The 15485-nt window shown below is 38.1% G+C and overlaps 1 non-coding gene across 1 annotated transcript; it reads left to right on the top strand.

The window, feature by feature from the left end:
- The first annotated feature begins 810 nt into the window (after window positions 1-810).
- Window positions 811-954, top strand: LOC115488701. The gene has a single exon (XR_003952002.1). It is a non-coding gene; the product is annotated as a small nucleolar RNA SNORA48 (small nucleolar RNA).
- The last annotated feature ends 14531 nt before the right edge of the window (window positions 955-15485 follow it).

The following is a 15485-nucleotide window of genomic DNA, read 5'->3' as shown; positions in this document are numbered from 1 at the left end:
AATTAATGTACTTTGGAAAGTTCATGGGAGAAGTAACTATCATAGAGAGTGTCCTTTTGTTTGGAATATTGCAGCTGACTTTGGGAAATTATTTATAAATCATGTTTTTACTTGCTTTAATTTTTTTCTTAATTGATGGGTACTGTGGCTACCTTATCATTTCAGATCAGCATCATTCAGCTTCAAATATTTTGATAATTTGCTTTAATTCAGGTAAAGTGCTAAAATGTATCTGATAGAAGGCACTCAAACACTTTGAAATTTATGGACATATAATTACATGCAAATATTTCTAATATCAAAAAAAAAAGATGCAGTGCAATTTGCTCCCAAGGCCACACAACAGAATCTCCAGGAAATCCTGTTAAAGCTCTGATAGTCAAGCCTATGACAAGAAATAGTGATGTGAAATCAGATATGGTGAGAATTTTAAAGTGTTGCTCACATGAATGATTCTGGGGTGCTTATGGGATTTAGGAGCATCACACATATTCTAACAGCAGTAAGACAAAGTTCTAGGGCAATGAGACAAGGAAAGACTGAAATAGACTTAGCACGTCTGGTTGAGAGGTAATAATTGATATGAACTTGGTGTATAGAAGATATTTTCCATTAATTAATTGTTACAACTACCATTGAAATAGGTGTTGATCTTTTGTTTTAAATATGTCCTTGTCTGTGAGTCACAGAAAACTTGTTTCTTACTTAAAACAGAGAAGAGAGCCCAAAGCAGAATCTAAGAATCCAGTATCAAAATTTCTTCTGTCAATACTATAGTCAATTTTTCATAAAGAATGGGAAATCTGACCACGCCCCCAGCAATGGCCAAAGACACATTTTGTTGGTGGTGTTGATCTTATATCAGTCAAGGGCAAAGCAGATAGAAGTCCTTTGCTCATCCTAGCCTGCCGCCTGACTTAATCACCAACACAGTTTTATGCCTAGGACACATAAAAATCAAATCAAATCAAATCCAGGCTTCCCAATCAGTGCAGGAGGAAGAAAACAGAGACCTGAGTTGGTAGGAGGTGATACATACCTGCCCTCTACCCCACAGCACAGGCCTGCCATAGACACAAGGAACCCCGGCTACCATCACACAGTACAGGAAGAAAGGAGGAAAACAAGACAGAGAACTTTGGACTGCCCTGGCACCCACAGACTTGCCCTCCTACACAGGGCACAGTCAGGCCATAGATACTGGCTTACTGCCCCACCAAGGCCATGCAGCTTGGACTTGACCCTGCCTCATGGTGACAGTGGCTGGTGCAGTGCTGGAGAGCTCCCCCTGGTGGTGTAGATAAGGTAGAGCCAGCAAGCTGACTAGCTCAGCTACGACCTGTGCCCAGATCCAGGGCTCTGAGTTGGCCCACCCCCAAAAATCTGTATCATCTGCAAATGGTCGGGATGTCTGAAAGGGAGAATCCAGCTGATCCAAAGTTACAGGATCTCAATAACACAAGACAACAACAGGATAACCAGGAGCCAGGTGAGAATCCAATATTGATGGTGTCACAGAAACTAAAGACCTGGAACCAAACCAATGATTCATTCTAATGAACCAAGATCATTGCAATTAACAGTTACCTAATCTTATTTATACCCTGTATTTGTAAAATGTACTGTTGAAATATTGAGTTCATTCTACCACTAAACTATTAAAATATAAAGTGAATTGATGTACTAATATTAGCAATTACTGTGGATCGATAGAAAAAGAATAACCAAAAGGAATGATTTGGTATTTGGCTATTATCTTGGTTAGGGTTTTGTTGCTGTGAAGAGACATTATAGCCAAGGGAACTCCTATAAAGGCAAACATTTAATTGGGGCTGGCTTACAGTTTCAGAGGTTCAATCCAGTATCATCATGGCAGGAAGCATGTCTTGTACAGGCTGACTTGGTGCTGGAAGAGCCAAGAGTTCTACATTTTGATCTGAAGGCAGCCAAGAGGAAACTGTCCTGTGCAGTCTGCCAGGAGAAGGCTCTGGTTCCACACTAGGAAAGTGTGAGCATCAGACGATCACAAAACCCACCCCAAAAGTGACATACTTCCTCTCACATGACCATACCTACTTCAACAAGGTCACACCTCTAATAGTGCCACTCCCTGTGGGCCGAGTTCCAAAACCCATGAGTCTATGTGGGCCAAGTCTATTCAAACCAGCACAGCTATGAAACAATGAAGAGTCTTGTTGTCTCAGTGGGCCTTGATTGTCAGCTTGACACAACCTTGATGTACCAGGAAGGAAAAGACTCATTTGAGGAATTCCATTGGTCAGATTGACTTGTGGGTATGTGTGTTGGGGGCTGTTCTTGATTGTTAATTGATGGAAAAAAGACCCAGTGAACTGTAGACAGTATCATTTCTATTCAGGGGTTCATGGCTATATAAGAAATCTATGCAGTCATGAATCAGTAAGCAAGCCTTCACCAGGGAGAAAAGAAGTTAGCTAGCAGCACACTCCATAGCTCCTGCTGTACTTCCTCATCTGTGAGGGAGGCCCCTGGTCAGAGGTGATGCTTCATAGAATAGCAAGCACCTGCCTTCAGCTTTCTTCCTGGAGGTCCTGCTCTGAGTCAATGACCTATTGTAATCTGGAAGTGTAAGAGGAAATAAATTCCTTACTCCCTAAGTTGCTTTTGGACAGAGTAGTTTTTTATCACAGCAATAGAGAACAAACTATATCACATGTGCACTAGCTTATGGGATTAGTGATAGCCAACCTATTGAGCATAATCATAATTCACAAATCCATATTATAATAATTAATAGTTCTTGCTTTAATCATAAACATGCCCTAGTTTGTAGAACACACAGAAGACCTACGTTAACTATAACGTATAAATTATAGGGAGAACCAAGAGTCAACTTTCAGTTAGTAAGGTCCAAAATGAAGAAAAAGTATATATTGTGCTACTGAAAATAACACAGGCAGGAGTATTTGGTGACTTCCAAGACTGAAAAGTTTATCATTTCTAAATTCAAATCACTTTAAACATGTATTTAGAAAGACATAACAGCCACTTTTCGGCTGAAATCAAGGGGTAAGGGTTGAGAGTAGGATATGGCCTACTGAGACTGAACCTTTAATCTTTAAAACAAAGAATCAACCCAGGAATTGCTTCATTATTAAGGCCATGTGTGGCCTGAACCTCTCAAAAAGTCCAGACTTGATATATTTGGCCAACTCGTCAGTGGTGTGTGGGTTTGGATTTTCTTTTTTTGTTACAGGAAATAATAGCGATGTGAGCCAGAGAAGAAAACACGGTGTCATATCTAAGTCTTTATTATCAATAGCCTGGGAATAGGATCTAGGTGTCTAAGCTTATCTGTGTGATGACTGGAGGAAGGGAGGAGAGAAAGAATTGATTGCCATCACATCTCAAAAAACCTTCCACTTGTTTGAGAGAACACAAACATAGAGCTTTGGGGAAAGTAGCTTGCGTTGTTTCGCTTACCTCGGTGATTTCACATGGATAAGAGTCTCGGTCCAAAATTGCTTTAAAAGAACATATCACCTCTCAAAAAACATTCCAGGATCACGGCAAATGAGTGTGGCTGGGAAATGAACCTAGGCTGGTAAAATGAAGCCAGAGTTTCTGCATTCCTCACAAGTACCCATAGTTCCTCTAATTATATTCGAGGCTTGTAAACAGGAAAGTGTTTCACAGATGTAAAGAATCCAAGAGGTGAGCCAAGGAAATAAAACAAATATATGCCTTGGCCAAAGCACACTAGATTAAAGCAGCATGAATCAGGAATGGGGAAAAGCATTTTAGATAAATGGCTGCAGTGAGAGAATCATGGGCAAAATACCACGTTTTCAGAAAACATTGCCACTAAGGGAAAAACCGTGGTTTTTGATGATTATGACCAAGGCAGGGGTTATAAAAGTGAAGGAGAGACGTGACTGACCATAATGTTCCCCTCTACCTTCATTTCTAAACTTTCAGAATTAGCCCTAGAATTTGTTACTTCCATGGAGTCTAACATATTCTCTGAAATGTATTTCTACCCTTAAGTATGTACTTTTACTAATTTATATTTGTTTACGCTATGAAGTTTTACAGACATTTTGATATTGCTTTGCTCATAACCGGCTTATCGTCAGTGTTTCATTGGCCATTTTCTGTAGCTGAATTAAATCTCGTAGAACTTGTTAGTAAAGCTCTCTGAGAAGTTAAGACATTGTTTGTAGAGAAAGTGAAACGTATTTAAAAATATTTCCCAAAGACCCTAGTCCTCACTCTGACTCGGGCATCTAGAAAGTACAGAGCAAGTGGACTGGGGCCCTAGGCAGATCATATTTCCACCAAAGGTGTCCCCAAGAAGCATGAATCTGTCTCACTCACTGGTTTCCAGTATGCAGCCTAGCATGGATTCATTAGCATAATTGTATGATTACAACCTTCTCGTTATCTAATTTGCTTTCCCAGAATTCCTCCTGCCTCCTTCCCTGTGGCACGACATTCTCATGACATCTGTTTCTTGTAGAACTATCAAGAATCATAAGTAGCTTCTTGTGCTGCTTAAATAATGGATTCTTCTACCTTTCCCCCCAACAACTAGTGTTCTCTTTTTCTTTTTCTTTTTTTCCTTCTTTTGTCATATGGAAAAGATAAATACCAGAGCCAAAAAATATCAGAGAAAACAAGAACCGAGAATAGAACTCTTTGAACACTGACAATGAGCAAAATATACTTCTGAAGTATACTCAAACATGTTGGAATTCATGGGCTTTCAGTATTCAATCAGGCCATATCAAAACCACTACCTGGGAACTTGTTTTCATATCAGCCTACTCAAAAACCTAGCTGAATACCAAGTTAGCACACACCTCAATTCCAGCTACTTATTGCTTACCCTACAAGTTGAAGACCAGTGGTACCAGAATCCATGTAGAAGGCTGAGGAAATGAGAAGACATTTGCAACCTTGGGGAAGCGGAAGGTGGAGTCAGGAGAATTTGTCTTTCTACCTCCGCCATATTGAATCTATACTCAGACAGAGAAACCCATACATCTGAAAGTCAATAAACAAACGCTTCCAAATGTTGTGGATGAAGGAGTACTTTGTTGCACTGTAGCTTGGATAAGTTTGTCAGAGTAGTCAGTTTTGCAGTCTCTGTCACGAACTGTTCTGAGAAATTAGCTGGCATGGATTTCACCGGAACACTTGGCTGAAATAGGTAACTAATGTGTCTGCAGTAGGTGAGTGCCATTGTGTGGAAACTCAGCAGGGAATGTACCTATTTTAGCTTTGGCAACCCTCTCCATGTAGCCAGAACTTCTTGTGGCAGAGGATGCTGAGTTCCAGGAGTGTCCACAGGACAAGTTGCCTATGATCGCCAAGCTGGAAATGTTAGCATTTATTGTGATTCCAATTCAAAGTTCATGAGGCATCATTAAGGTCATATTCTGCTATTTGTGAGTCACAGTGTCAACCCTAATTAAAACAGTAGAAACAGATGTGTCTGATCACAAAATGTCCTCTCACTGACAGGTGGGTTAAAGGAAGAGATTTTTTTCTTTGAAGGCTATGTAGTAGACGTCAAATTAAACACATTCAAGGGCTCCATTTAATATTTAACATTTCATTTGTCAGCATCTATTTAGGATTACTTCACATTATATAACATAACAAAGTTCAGGTATGTTGAACTGTGTCCCGCAAATCATGTTTACTAAATAAGGTCTTCTATTGCTATTACTACTTCAGTATTTTACTTGAGATATACTTTTTGGCTTCAATAAAAATCTGAGAACAGTCTGAGGCTATTACTCATTATATCATAGGAGAATGTGGCAACTTTTCATATCCTTATAGGAGTGATGGGATTGCAGGCATCTACGTTATTGCATCTGGCCGTCATGTGGGAATCCTAAAACTGGTCATCAAGTTCATGGGGTAATTGTTGCACTCACTGAACCTTCCGTCTCTTTAGTCCTTGAAGTGGATTTTATGCAACAATAAAAGCCTGAAAAACTAGGGTATATTTTTACCAGTGATAGTGTGTGTGTGTGTGTGTGTGTGTGTGTGTGTGTGTGTGTGCGCGCGTGTGCACGCGCACATGTGATTCTGTGTCTGTATGTCTATGTATGTCTGTGTGTTGTGCACATATCCATGAGTACTTGCAAAAGTGGAGGTGTCTGTATATGTAGTATGGAGGCCTAAGGTCAATCTCAGCAGTTTTCCTTTATTAGGTCACTCTATCTATTATCTATCTATCTGTCTGTTGGTCTATCTACTATCTATCAATCAATCTATCTATATCTATCTATCTATCTATCTATCTATCTATCTATCTATCTATCTGTCTATCTATCTAGCATCTAGCATCTAGCATCTATATATCTATTTGGGCCACATAGGTTTTTTTTAATTCTTTCTTCATATATCTCTGCCTTCCAACTGAAGTTTCTTTTCAGTTTCTCCCCTCTCTCTTTTCCCCTCAGCACTTTGCCACCCTGCTCCCCAGATTTATCCCCACTCTCTTTCCTCTCAGAAAAGAGCACACTTCCCAGTGATACCAACCAAACATGCTTAACAAGCTACAATAAGACCAGGCACACACCATTGTCTGGGACAACCCCCATTCCCACTGTTTGGATTTTCACAAGAACACCAAACTACTCAGTCATAACAACCTCTTGAATAGAACATAGATAATTCAAGCATTAAGGTCAACAATTCATAAATGGGAAATCACGAAACTGAAAAGCTTCTGCAATGCACAGGATACCATCAATAGGACAAAATGGCAGCCTAGAGAATGGGAAACCGAATCTCTCACTGAACCTGTAGTTTGAGATAGATTGGGTGACTAGTGTGCCCATGAGATCCTTATGGCTCTGCCTCTTCATAGGCCTTCACCTTCACCTTGTCCTTATGTCCCTGCCTCCTCTCAGTACCTCTAACCTCCATGATGCTGGAGCTACAGGTAAGTGCCATCAAATACAGCTTTCACATTGGTAAAGCTGACTTTTTCTAGATCAGATGACATGAAAAATTGGGAAGACAGGCTGGAGAGATGATTCCGTGCATAAAGTGTTTGCTGTGTAAGATGGATACCCTGAGTTCAGAATGCCAGAACCCATATAATACCCTCATAAAATAGTACATAGTTCTCTAATTTTGGGACACTACAAGGGAAGATGGAAGATAGAGACAGGAAAATAGCTGGAACCTCATGGACTGGGAAGTTGGCATGTGCATTTGTGTTCATTTTACTTAAGTCTCAAACCATAATAAATCAATGGGACTTTGTTTCTGTTAATCTCTCTCTCTTTCTCTCTCTCTCTCTCTCTCTCTCTCTCTCTCTCTCTCTCTCTCTCTCTCTCTCTCTTCCTCTCTCTCTCCAAAATACATAATACAAATGATTTAAGAGAGGGTGATGTGTTCATTATGGCTTTTGGAAAGGGCCTGTCTGGGAAAGCAAAGAAATAAGGACAAAATGAGAGAGGCAGAGACAGAGACAGAGAGACAGAGAGAGAGGCAAAGAGATAGAGAAATGCACACACAGACAGAAAGCTGTGATTGATCATCACAGAAAGTGACACTCTGGGTTCAGATCATTGACAGAAAGTGTGTGGTATGGGTTCACACAGTCTGCATTCACACTGTGGATGGAAAACAACAGCCTCACTCACCCCTAATCTTAGTGGGTTTATTATATTATACTGCCTTGAACAACAAGGAAGTGTTACCACATACACATAAACAAGGAGGCAAAGTTTAAGCTATATAGACAAGCATTGAATGTTCAGGCCATACATATGCAGGCTGGAGAAGCTATCATAGGCATTTCTGCATACATTGTCAACATTCACACTAAATCCTCTGAGGAAGACTTTGACATTTCCCTTTGAGCATCACCTTGGGGAAAAGGCTTGGTTATTCATCTATGGGTCTGAGGCTCTGGGGTTATTGAGAGGGCTGTGCTCATGTCAAGAGCACACATTCCATCAGCACCGCCTTTACTCCTGGCTTGCTCTGCTCTGTACACAGGGTTGATATGAGCTAATAGTTTAAAACTTGTGTATTATGTCAGGGAAGTAATGATGGCAGAAGCTTGAGGCAGCTGGGAGTAAAGAGCACCAAATACTCCAGTTGTTTGCTTTCTTTCATTCACTCTAGGCCTCTAGCCCATGGTATGTTACCACCCAGATTTAGGTTGTTATCTCAATTCAATTAGCCCAGTCTAAGCAATCCCTCACAATCCGGTCCAGACATTTGTTTCCATGGTGATTCTAAATCCCTTCGAGGTGACAGTCAAAATTAATTATTCCAGTCTCATTTATATGGATATATATTCTTTTTCTTTTTCATCAAGACATGGTTTTCAGTTTTCACTTACATTGGGTAAGATTCATGCTGTCTTCCATAATCTCCAAAGTATTGATAAAAGCTCATCCAAATTCACCTATGGTTTGTAATACTCTATGCCTGATACTAGACTGGAGTATTTAAAAAAAATGGGATATTTTGTTTCTTTTCCTCCATTCTTAACAGTGTCTGGTTTCTAATATACGGTCTAACAAAAATAAAAAGTCTGTCAAGAGTGATACTAGTTTCTTGTATCATTTTATGTATAACTTGACAAGAATTTTTATTCCCATTATTAATAATTTTATCATCCCACAGTAATAAAATTTTATCATAAGCCAATGAGAACATATAGTAAGTAACCAGGTTATCATAAACCTGAGTTATTGCCTAAATTATTCAGGAATTGACTTATTAATCCTTGATTTTAAAATGGTTTTGCTATACCAAAATACAAGATGTTCTCTAAAAACTGCTTGCTGTTCTGGTTTGGGAATTTGTTTTAGAAAATATAAAACAGGTGCAGATCATATGTGGTCATTTATAGAAACTTAGAAATGAATTTTTGAGTGTCTATTTTATAAAACATATGCAAAGTTAACTTAATTTCCAATGCAAATAAAATAAATATTGATATTTATAAATACCACATGAAACGTTTCCAAATTAATATCAGGACTTGCAAAAGTGAACTCCCATACTTAGTTTACTAAGAGAAGGACAAATGAAGGCAACTTGTGAATTCCCACATATTTATATTTACACAGAACTAATTAGATAATGCTGCTATAAACAATTTTACGGAAAAATAATCATAGTATTCCCTTTGAAATCAGATTTATAAGTGAGTAGCATTAGCCAACAAATTAGTAGCTAAATGTTAGGATATTTCAGGTGGTCTATGTTATTCTTGACTGCAGAGAAAATCTGACAAAGAACTACTGCTAACAACTCAAGCTTATTAATTAATAAAAACTTCCATCAGTTGTAATTCTCACAACACTATCATCTCTAATTCACAATCTGATCATATACTATTTATGAAGAAAATCTTGTTGTGTTTCCTAACTCGTTTAAGACAAATAAAGAAAAACATTTTTCTTCCTTTTTTATAACTTCACATGTTAATTGAAACCATTTTTTTCATAGAATATATTCTAATCACTGATTCCCCTCCTTCATCTTCTTCCAAACCTCCCTACCTCCCCACCCACCCAACTCCATGCCAATGTTCTCTTTAGGGGAAAAAAAAGACAAATAAAGCTTACAGCCAACCATTAGACTGAGCACAGGGACCCCAATGGAAGAGTTATAGAAAGGACTGAAGGAGCTGAAGGGGTTTGCACCCAATAGGAAGAACAACAATATCAACCAACCAGACCCGCAGAGCTCCCAGGGACTAAACCACCAAGCAAAGAGTTCACATGGAGGGACCCATGCCTCTAGACGCACATGTAGCAGAGGTTGGCCTTGTCTGGCATCAATAGGAGGTGAGTCTCTTGGTCCTGTGAAGGCTCGATTCTCTAGTGTAGGGGAATACAAGTGTGGTAAGGTGGGAGTGGGTGGATGGGAGGGGGAGCACCCTCATAGAAGCAGGGGGTGGGGGATGGGATAGAGAGTAGAGTTTCTGGAGGGGAAACTGGGAAAGGGGATAACACTTGAAATGTAAATGCATAAAATATCCAATAAAAAAGAAGAAACAAAATCAATCAGAATAAAAGAAACCAAACACATAAAAAGTATGAGTAATACATATGTATGTCCAGACACACATGCACAGACACACATATGCACAGATACACAAACATGCACAGATACACATATATGCACAGACACACATGCACACAAACATCTGTAAAACCACACACAGAACCCATAACTATAATATATAAGAAAAAGATCAATAAGGTAAACAAAGCATTATGAGACATAAACACACACACACACACACACACACACACACTTACACACTTACATGCTACCACTGAGTTAGCTTTGTGATGGACATCTACCTGCTGGGAGTGGAGTCTGCCCTTAAGAGTGGTTTGTAAACACAGTGAGACTTCATTGGAGAAAAATAATATTTCTTTTGTGAGCAATTGACACTTGGAAGGTGACTTCTGGGTTAGAGCTGGGGGCTACTGTTCACTTCCCCTTTTCAGTGCTGGGATCCCATTTGGCTTAGGCCTGTGTAGGACCTGTTTGTGCTGACACAGCATTTATGAGTTCATATGTGCATCAGTTCTGCTGTGTCTGGAAGGCACTGTTTTCTTGATGATGCCAACTTGAAAGCATTTTATTCCTGCTTCCTGCTTAATGTTCTATAATCATTTCTATGATGATTTAATTAATTAGTTTAATTATGCTCACTTCAATGAGATATAATTTAATTTACAAGTCAATTAAGACAACAGAAAAATAGTTAAATAATTCTATGTTAAATTTAAAATAAAATTACAGACTTAAATAATATATTTAATAAATATCTATTGATATTCTTAAAATAAGATGAAATTAAAAGTTATACTAATGAATGATTGGAAATTTGAAAACCTAATTTATACATGTGTATAGAATTATATTCTAAGAGAAAAATAAAAAAAAACTCTAAAAATATGGGGTGTAAATATAAATCTTCGAATACATCTTTATAGTATTTTAAAATTCCTATTTGACAACATGTATGATAATAAATATATTTTTCTGTGACAAATATATAGGAGACTCTTACTAAATTATTTGGAAATATCCTATGCCATTATAAAAATGAAACACTTTACTGTTAAGATCTCATAAAATTGCCACAAAAATAATTTTTAAATCTTGTTACTTCTTAAATCAAATATCCTCTGACCAAAGTTCTCTATCATTAAGCACATGGATATTTCAAATCTGTTGCCACACTTGTAAGAGTGACAACTCACAGTGTCACAAGCTAGTCCAGCCTCTTCCCACTGCAACATGACATTATCATTGGCAATGCTGAGGCTTGAGATTGGTCAATTAAGTCACAAAAGCACGTGACAAACATACCTCAGAAGCTTGGAGGCTTATTCTTCTGTTTTTCTTCACCCTGAATCCTTGTGGTTGGACTACAAAATGTTTCCAACTATCCCTTTTTAATAACACTGTTCTTCGGGGGTGGAAAGATGGCACATCAAATAAAAGGACCTGCTGTACTTGCAGATCACAGTTCACGTTCCTGTACATGTATTGTGGCTCACAACTCTCCGTAACTCAACTCCAGGTGAATCCAATATTCTTTGCTGGTTATCTTGGCAAAAAAAAAAAGGGCAGAGAAGAAAACATTATGCTACTTGACTTGAGAATATACCACAAAAACCACAGGCAGAAAAATAACAGTTTTACCAGCAAAGCAGACGATAGGCCAATGGGACAGAATAGTCAGCTTCAGAGGAAAACAGCAAATATATAGCTGACTAATTTTGACAGAGGTGCTAAGAACACATATGTATATTAGATGTTTTCTCAATAAATTATAAAACCGATTCAAAATAAATTAAAGGCATCAATGTAACAATTGATACTACAAAAAATGAAACAAAACAACAACAACTTTTTTAAAACACTGGGGAAGTATTTCAGATAATTGGAAATGACAATTTTTGTTATTTTGATTTTGGGGGATTTTATTTTATTTTATTTTTGAGAATAGTCCTTAAGCTCAAGAAACCAAAGTAACAATCAATGAATGACATTACATAAGATTTAAAAGCTTCAGCCAGGCAGTGGTGGCCACACCTTTAATCCTAGAACTTGGGAGGCAGAGGCAGGTGACTACAGAGAGAGTTCCAAGACAGCCAGAGCCACACATAGGAATCCTGTCTCAAAAAATTAAAAGAGAAAAAAAGCTAAAAGTTTCTGCAAAGCGAAAGAAATCATCGACAAGCTGTGGAGACAAACTACAGAGTGGGAAAAATACTCGCAAGCTAACCTGACAAAGCGTTAATATGCTCCATATTCAAATAAATAGCATGTGAAGAAGAGCCATGCAAGCCAATAGTGGGCATTGGTCCCTAACAGACACTTTAACTACAGATGGCTAACCATCATATGAAAAAACTAAAAAGCTAAACATCATTAATCATTAAAGAAGTGTTTTAAAACCACAGTGAAATATCACCCCACTCCAATGAGAATGTCTCTTATCAAACAGAGGGGAAAAAAATAACAAGTGTTGGCAACATGGTTCAGAAAGAGAGTCCCTGGGCATTTACTGGGTATGTAAATTAGTATAGTCATTAGGGAGAAGAATATGGCTTGTCTTCAAAAACTTAAAAATAGAATAGCCATATGATCCAGTGGTCTCACTGCTGGTATATATCCAAAGGAAATGAAAGCATTATGTTGGAAAGACATCTGCCCTCTTGCGCTCATTGCAACGCTATACATAATAGCCAGGAGATGGAGGCAGCCTACATCAAGAGTGGATAAAGGAACCAAGGGACACACATGCCAGGTAGCAGAAGGGATTTTGAGGGTTTTCACCATAGAGAATTGATAACTGTTGGAGGAGAGAAATACATGAACGCTGATTTATATATTTTATAATGTACACCTAGGTTAGAACATTGCAGGGTAGTCCAATGGCATGGACAATTCTTATCTTTAAATAAAATTCCATTCTTTCAAACAATTAAAATGTAAGAACTCATTTGGCAGAACAAATGAAAAAGTACAAAAGGGATAGTGAAGAGAAACAGTGTTCAAAAAGATTTTCTGAGGAAAAAGAATGTAATGTGAAGCCTGAAGAAACAGAGGCGCCTGTTACTTCAAGAGAAGGATCACAATGCCCTAACTGTCTTGTACAGTGGTAACCTTTGAAGAAAGACCCCTCACTCAAAAAAAAATTAAATTAAATGTTTAGTTGTTAAAACATACTATACCAAGTTCTGTAGGAAGGATTACCATTTAACGTCACCTATTTCATAAACCATTTTTGCACTGACATATGCCAGTGTTTGTATAATAATTTTAAAAGGAAATTCTCAGAATAATAGGAAAGGAGCATAAATATTTGGAAGAGTACAAAGAATTCTGTTACATCAGGTTTATTTGGCTTTTATTCCAATACATTAATTATTACTTGAGCACATTTTCTAGCTTTGAGTAATTTCTATAACAATGTTACAGAAATATTAAGAGTGTAAAGTAGTTCTATTGTGCCAAGAAATTCCTTTGCGGCAATTTGTAGTTCATTTCTTTCATGAAACTCAAGTACAAGGGGCTGAAAAGATGGCTCAGCGGTTATGAGCACTAGCTGCTCTTCTCAAGGAACCGGGTTCAATTCCCATCACCCACATGGCAACTCACATATCAGTTCACACCTGCCTATGACTCCAGTTCAGGGGCTTCTGACACCCTCAAACAGACATATATATGCAGGCAAACCACCAATGAATATAAAATAAAAATAAATTTTAAAAAAGAAATTCTAGAACAAGTCCTAGCACCTGCTGGTCTCATTTTTTACATCCACTCTTTCGAGGTTTTGCTCAGTTTAGCATAAATGAAAACCTCCATTATGTAATCATTTACATATATTAGCATTTTAAGGCATAATAGTCTTGAGAGTCATTCATATTTTTGCATTTATCAGCTTTTGCTTTCCCTTTAAAGCAGTCAGTCATGTGTTCCTCTGACATTCTTCACAATACATTTCCGTCTGATCATTATTATGGTCTTGGCTTTGAACAAAGTTTCCTTGCTACTTTGCAAAGCAAGAAAAGACTTGTCCTTATTTGTGGGAACCATATCGATGTGCCACAATTTGCTTATTTATTTTCCTGAGGTTGCAGATGGGATGTTTATGGTTTGAGTGAGTATAAATAGAGCGTTTATAAATATTAAGGTCTTTGTGGTTGCATGCTTTGCTTTCTTTGAGAAAGCCAGTAAGGACAAAATTGCTGGGCCATTAGAGAAAGTGTATGTTTGGAAGCCACCGCATAGTTTCCCTAGTACTAAGTGTTTATAAGTGTTATCTTGTTTAACCTCAGAACAAACTTAGGAAGCAAGACTTTAATCTTTACTGCATTTTAAAGAGAAGAAAAGTGAGGTTTAGAGAAAAGAAATGTCCTGCTTGGGGAGCATGGTCTGGAAATCGTGAAGTCAAGCTTTGAACCAACTTTAGTCCATGCTTAAAAATGGGTTTCGTTGGAGAGGCGCTTGGGCCTGAGGGTGTTCGTTGCCCCAGTGTAGGAATGCCAGGGCAGGAGGACAGGAGTGGGTGGGTGGGGGAGCACCCTCTTAGAGGCATTGTGAGGGGTTTCTGAAGGGGAATCCTGGACGGGGGGGGGTGGGGGGGGACATTTGAAATGTAAATAACAAAAATATCCAATCCAAAAAAAGAATGGGCTTCATTTAAATATGTTATGCTCTAGTCTCCAGCTTAAGCAAAACTGATAAAAAATTTCTCTGTCAGTAGTCATATTGAAAATATTAAACCCAACAGAGAGTCATGTCAAAGAACTCGTATAAAGCCGTCATCTTAGGATTGAAAAAAAAAATCTCTTAAGAGATGTCTTCAAACCATCTATGAAATAGATATAGCAATGTTTGTGCATTTCATGATGCGACATTTAGAACAATGTCTGGCATCTAAGCAAGAACTCAATAATGGCTAGCCATTAGCATTATCAGGGACATATTGTCAATTCCCTTCCAAGTCCCAAATTGGCCTCTTGTCTAAAATTCTTCTAAGTACAATGGGATCTTTGTGTGCGGACATGTTTATTTACTTTCCGCTCTGCTCTGGCAGAATGTGAGGAGGCGTCAGTCCATTCTTAGGAGGTGGAGCTTACCTGAAGACAACGAGTAATGGCATTTGTGACTTTATCATTTGCTGACATTTATCACTTAGTGTCATACTAACAGAATGTTTAGGAGACCTTGGCACCTTTAGTGTAACCTTTAAAATATTGTTTATACCTCTAAACCAATGTTAAGATGTTCCCAATAACAACCCATTACCTCTTTATTTATATTGTGTAAACTATAAAACACACGAGCAATCAGAACATGTCTATCGCAAATTCATGGCAACAGATTCAGGGTTAAATATTACTAAAACGTTTCCCTTTTCTCTATTTACTAATCCATACTGGAATTGTGCACATGTGCATGTATTTCAAATGGCA

This window comes from Mus musculus, chromosome 16 (assembly GCF_000001635.26).
Source record: "Mus musculus strain C57BL/6J chromosome 16, GRCm38.p6 C57BL/6J".
Lineage (NCBI taxonomy): Eukaryota > Metazoa > Chordata > Mammalia > Rodentia > Muridae > Mus > Mus musculus.
The sequence above is the reverse complement of the archived record's forward strand: the minus strand, read 5'-3'. Positions and strand labels throughout refer to the sequence as shown.